Below are 6,000 nucleotides of genomic sequence, written 5' to 3' on the forward strand. Positions count from 1 at the left end.
TTCACTATATAGGTCTGGGAGTCCAGACTCCTTGGGTGATGAGGCTGGGCAACCAAGCAGTCTTACCAAGCCCCTTTTGATTTCTTGATTGGGGTTTCACCACACAGCCCACGCTGTCTGGGAACTCACCAAATTCCTTCTCCTCACTCTCGAATGTCAAAATGGTATATGTACAGCACCCATGTCCTCTCCCCTGGGATCTTGGCAAGTCCAAGGATGTGGGGTTAGAGGGACCACTTCTGCCCAAGCACCCAGCACTGGCTCACAAGGCTCTCCAAGGCATGCTGGTTCTGCTGCTGTGTACACAGTGGGTTCCTCCCAGGGCTGACTGCCAGCTTAGACCAGCCACCAGGCATCCCTCCAGGGGAAACCAGACCACAGTGACCAGACCACCAGAAGCCATTGCAAGGCTAATTCTAATTCAATTATTGAAGAGAATCTCCACACCTGGGATGGCCTGTTTCTCAAGATGCTTTCTTTGGTTGAAAGTAGCAAGCCAGAAAGGAAGAACCTGGATTAGCGGTTGCAAGGCTGTGGGGTTTACTTAACAGCGCCTCAAAACAAAACAACTAAAGACAAATGAACAAGTAGGAAAAAGCCCAGCAGACCACGGTTTTACAAAGTCATGCCTGAATGGGATGCCCCACCCGGTCTTCTGCTTGCATTTTCTTACAGCATCTGTCCATCTGACATCATCTTATCCACTGGGCCCCCTGCTTTCTGATTCCCACTCTCAACTCCTGTAACAGGTGCTCCCTGTGGTCCAGAACTCAGACTGTCTTGACCATGTTGTTTCCAGGGCTTCTAAAGGATCCTCTTAAATCAGCAAGAACTAGAGTCTGCTCTGGTTTGAATTGCCATCCCCACAGGTTCACATTGCATTGACTGCTTAGCCACCAGCTGGTGGCACTGTCCTGAGACACAAGGTCTATCTAGCTAAACCAGGTGAGTCACTGGGGTTAGACCCTTGAGGACACCTTGCCCTGGCCCCCTTCCTATCTAGTGTGTTTACTTTCTGCTCACTACAACATAAACTTCTCTCCTCTACCACATGCTCCCGCCACCATGGAGTTCTGCCATAGGGTTTGGGGCCAAGGGACCACAGACTGAACCCTCTGAAATCACGAACCAAAATAATCATCCCTGCTTTGGGTTGTTTATGTCAAGGATTTGGTCACAGTGATGAGAAGAGCTAAGAGTGTAATGGCACCTGCTAACTGTGCTTCCTGAGACAGACAGCTTAGCTAACACAACCTCAGTTTCCAAGTCAAAGAAAGCAAATGATGAGGAAAGCCCTGTCTGCTAAGGGCTCCGTGTGGATTGAGAATCTCCAGGAACACTTAGACACCAGTAAGTTCCCTTCTGCCTGCTCTCCCTGGGGACATCAGAACTCCATTCCCTCGAATGAGTTATGAACAATCCTAACCTCCGTGAGTGCCAAAGTATCCTGGCAAAGTTCCAACGGGGCGTAAAGCACACCCCATATGTACACGTTATCAATTTTACACAGAGACGTCCATCTCCATCTCCCTTCTCCACTCCCAAAGTACCGCCCCTGAAGCATGCAACTCCGGTGATGACTACCGTGGAAAGGATGACTTGGAGTCAGTAGAGCCACAGCAGCACCGGCTTCTGAGTTCAGCACGTCTGTGGTTCCCAGAGCCTGCCACCTCCTCTAGTCCCCATCACCTCCTAGAACACTGTTGCCAACTGGTGGCCAGGTATTCAATGCCTGAGTCTGTGGGGACAGTTGAGATTCAAACCATAACATTCAGGAAGGCCAGAGTCTAATGGTAGTTCCTGCTGATTTTAGAGCCCACTCTTTTAAAAGCACCGGAAACATCTTACAGGACAGTCCAACTCCTGCCCACAGGGAGCTCGGGTGGTAGGAGCAGGGAGCGGGAAGCAGTGCAATGGACTCCAGAGGCAGTGAGCGCTGCTTCCTCTGGACGACCCTAGCCCTCATGGCCTGACTGTGGGGGACTTCGTGAGGAGTGGACTGTGGACTCGAGGCTGTGCCGCCCCTCTTTAGAGGGTATCCTTTGCGCACCCATGTTGTAGTGACACATGAAGCCGGTAGGTCATTGCAGAGCATGTCCGCAACATTTTTGCTTTATTTTATTCTATTGGTTTACTTATTCTATTGCTTTATTTTATTCTATTTTTGCAGCACTCAGGATTTGACACATGATAGAGCCGTGCTTCCACCCATTTTATTACTTGTTTACTTTAAAAATTTTAGAGACAATCTTGCTACGTGTACTAAGTTGATCTGGAACTGAAGATCCTCTTACCTCAGCTTAAATGTGGAATTACAGCTGTGTACTACCACAGCTGGGCCTGTGTACTACCACACTGAACCTGTGTACCACCACAGCTGGATCTGTGTACCACCACAACTGGACCTGTGTACCACTTCAGCTGGACCTATGTACTACCATAGCTGGACCTATGTACTACCATAGCTGGACCTGTGTACTACCACAGCTGGACCTATGTACTACCATAGCTGGACCTGTGTACTACCACAGCTGAACCTGTGTACTACCACAGCTGGGTCTGGGTCTGTGAATCACAACAGCTGGACCTGTATACTACCACAGCTGGACCTGTGTACTACCACAGCTGGATGTGTGAATCACAACAGCTGAACCTGTATGCTACCACAGCTGGACCTGTGTACCACCACAGCTGGACCTGTGTATCACCACAGCTGGACCTGTGTACTACCACAGCTGGGCCTGTGTACCACCACACCTGGACCTGTGTACCACCACAGCTGGACCTGTGTACCACCACACCTGGACCTGTGTACCATCTCAGCTGGACCTGTGTACTACCACAGCTGGACCTGTGTACTACCACAGCTGGGTCTGTGAATCACAACAGCTGGACCTGTATACTACCACAGCTGGACCTGTGTACTAGCACAGCTGTGCCTGTGTACCACCACAGTGGACCTGTGTACTACCACAACTGGACCTATATACCCCACAGTTGGACCTGTGTACTACCACAGCTGGGCCTGTGTACTACCACAGCTGGGCCTGGGTACTACCACAGCTGGATTTTGGGCTTTTTATTTGAAACAGGTTCTCTAAGTTACCCAGGTTGGCCAGCCACTCACTGTGCTGCCAGGTAGGCTGAGGTCTTCTGATGCTCCTGCCTCAGCCTCCTGAGTGCTGGAGTCATAGACGGTTTCCATCTCTCCTGGCCTAAACATCAGTTACCTAAGGCTTCATGCGTTCTTTCTGCTGTGTGCCTGCTGGTTACTGTCAAAATGGAAAAGCTCATGAAAGCAGGGAGAGGGGTGTTCATCCTGGCTGGATGCAAAGCCTTCCTCCTGAAGAACTGCTGGATTCAGGCAGTCCCTATAACCATGTGCTGTGGCTGCAACTGATCTCTGTCCCCTCTAAGTGACAATCACGATGGGCAATAAGGAAATAGAAAAGACCAAAGAGCAAGGTGTGTGTGTGTGTGTGTGTGTGTGTGTGTGAGAGAGAGAGAGAGAGAAAGAGAGAGAGAGAGAGAGAGAGAGAGAGAGAGAGAGAGAGAGAGAGAGAGAGTTTATAACTACAGTAACCTCATGCCCACAAGGTACTCTGTGGGCATCTCCCTGAACAAAGATATCATTGATAAAGATGCTTTCAAAGACCCAGCTCTGAAATGCAAGGCCAGATGAGGGGCCAAGGTCAAGTCTGAGGAGAGATACAAGATGAGCAAGAACAAGTGGTTCTTCCAGAAGCTTCGAGTTTCCATCATTAAAATAAATACAAGGGTGGGGGAAAGACTCCAGAAAGTCGAGTGTCCTTTTCACAGAACTGCAGGGTGGGAGCGAGGAGAGTCCCCCGCAGACTCTCAGAGATGGCTTAGGGCCATCAGGGTCCTCTCCTCTCACTTGCTTTCAGCCCTTCTCCATGCAGACTCTGGGGAGGTTTCCAACTCCAGGGCTTGGGGAGACCGTGTCCTGGGGCTGAAATTCAGCAAGAGACTGGGAGAGTGGTACCCCCATATCCTTTACCTGTTCCTGACACCTGTCCACTATCACTCTTCAGAGGATAAGAATCTGTTCTTGAAGTCATGAATCATTGGTATAGGCCCCGGAGAACTGGCTCAGTGGATAAGAGCACTGGTTACTCTCCCAGAGGACCAGAGTCGAATTCCCAACACCCATATCAGGCAGCTCACAATCATCTGTAACTCCATCTCTAAAGGATCTAATGCCTCTGACCTCTAGGTCACTTATACTCCCTTGGACATACCAACATTCTCATTCTCTCTCTCTCTCTCTCTCTCTCTCTCTCCTAAACATAATTAATAAAATAAAATCTCTTTAAAAAAAAAAAAAGAAGAAAAAGAATTTGTTCTTGGAAGTAAAGTTTTCATCTTACTCCAGGTCACATGACACCCCCTCCCCAAGTCATCGAAAAGTGTACATTTCCTATCCAGAAAAATATTTCCATGCCTGGCTTAAGGGCTACCCCTTAGACCATACATACCTCCGTCCCCTGCGTTTATGAACATACACTGCTAGCATTGTTCTATCTTCATTTTAGTTACTATTGTCATTCTTTTTCTGTGTCAAATTTATAAACTAAACTCACAGGCACATACATGTAGGAAAGGCAGACTGAGTATTGGGTTTGGTGGGGTCTGCAGCTTCAGGCTTCCCTGAGGTTACTGAACATGTATGTCTTCTACGTATGAGCAGAGATAATAATGATTGTCCATTATGTCCATTATGTCCCAGGAAGCCCAAACTTTAGCCCAGCGACTCGCTGCAAAATATGTCTTAGTGCTGGGAAACCCAGTGAGCCCCACAGTGTGCAAGCTGGCCAAGGTAGGGATGGTGTGTGTTCCCCACGGGGAAGCCCATGACATTCCTTCCTTGTCCGTTTGAAGTTGGCGGGCAGAGAGGAACTCTTGTTCATTCTTGCTTCCCTTTCCATCCCAACCCAGTCCACCCCATGCCAAAGGCAGAAGTAGCCAGCATGGTAGCTGTGCTTCTTCTCTCACATTAAGAAGCCCAGAGTATGGGATGTTCCAGAACAAGCCAATGCCCTTGCTCGCTCAACAGCCAGCACTACCAACTCCCTAGCAGAGACCCTGGGCGGCTATGCTAAACCTGGTCTTCGGATATCATGAGCATCCACACTGCAGAATTTCTACCATCAATGTAGCAGCTGAATGCTGTAAGACTCCGAACTCCCCCATCTGTGTTTTGCCTCCCAAGAGGGAAAATAGTCTTCACAGACATTCCCTTATCTGGCAGGCAGATTCCAAACCTTACTGGCAACCACGGGCTTGTTTTCCCAACCCAGAAGCAAAGGAACCAAAAATTGTTCCCGCCTGCGATATGCCGAGGAGGGACCTAGCCAGAAGCTCCCTCTGCAGTCTCTAAACTGGAGCTCCTGAGCTGCCCACCCCACCCCACCCCCCAACTCCTAGAGGGCACCTTGGGATCTGCAAAGTCACAGGCCTGCCAGGCAGTTGATGGCCCCCACTACTGCTTTCGTTAACTGCTCCTTTTTCTGAGCATAGAATACACCCACTAAGGAGCTGCGGGAAAACACTCAGCGCGGTGTGAAATCAACACTTTCCGACTCAAATAACGGGATAAACCAGGGAAAACTTCCAACCTTCTCACTGTAGACATTTTCCTCCGGCAAGAATCACGGGGCCTTGATGCCACCATCTGCCTGTCCCCGCATATGAGGGAGCCCCCCAGACCTGGCTTTTCACAGGTTGCTAATTCCTTGTATTCCCCCCGGCCTGGCCTTTCACATTCTTAATCCTGGAACCCTGAACCCAAGCAATTGCTAATAAGCCGATATGGGATGATATCCGGGCAAGTCTAATTGATAGGAGTCTCTATTGACTGGCCTTGATGTCTATCTGTGCTTTCCTCAACAGCCAAGATTTAAATGTTTCATTTTAGTTTTAACTTTCACTTTCCCTCACTGCAAAGAGGTACGGGTTTCACTATCGGAAAGAATCGCA

General features: G+C 49.2%; 1 protein-coding gene across 3 annotated transcripts in view; it reads right to left on the reverse strand.

The window, feature by feature from the left end:
• Positions 1 to 6,000, reverse strand: part of Znf536 (zinc finger protein 536) — a 448,809-nt gene that overhangs the window by 315,240 nt on the left and 127,569 nt on the right. The window lies entirely within an intron of this gene.

The sequence above is a fragment of the Chionomys nivalis genome, chromosome 2, assembly GCF_950005125.1.
Source record: "Chionomys nivalis chromosome 2, mChiNiv1.1, whole genome shotgun sequence".
Lineage (NCBI taxonomy): Eukaryota > Metazoa > Chordata > Mammalia > Rodentia > Cricetidae > Chionomys > Chionomys nivalis.